Source organism: Dipodomys merriami, unplaced genomic scaffold (genome assembly GCF_024711535.1).
Source record: "Dipodomys merriami isolate MVZ:Mamm:240054 unplaced genomic scaffold, mDipMer1.0.p SCAF_4, whole genome shotgun sequence".
Classification (NCBI taxonomy): Eukaryota; Metazoa; Chordata; class Mammalia; order Rodentia; family Heteromyidae; genus Dipodomys; species Dipodomys merriami.
Window position 1 is genome coordinate 58199801 of NW_027205603.1, and position 332 is coordinate 58200132.

A 332-nucleotide genomic window follows, 5' to 3' on the forward strand; every position below is an offset into this window, starting at 1 on the left:
GTACATGTCTGAATTAAGTATTGCACAACAACTTTAATTTTCCACAAGAATGTCGCAGAACCCAAAATAATATTTTAAAAAATTACTTCAAATCTGCATTTCAACAGTCTCCAATTTTTTTTCTTTTTTTTTTTCTGTCCCTTGAGGAATTCGGACGGACAACATGGAGTCGCTTCCTTTCCCTAAGTATTCCAGACGTAGGCATGCTTTGCATAAGTAAACCAGCCTTGAAATTTTAAATCCCCAAGACATGCACCTACACATCAAAAAAGAAACCAAAAAAAGTTTAAAAAATAACCAAAAAGACAGGTGGCCCTGTCACACACAGTCCC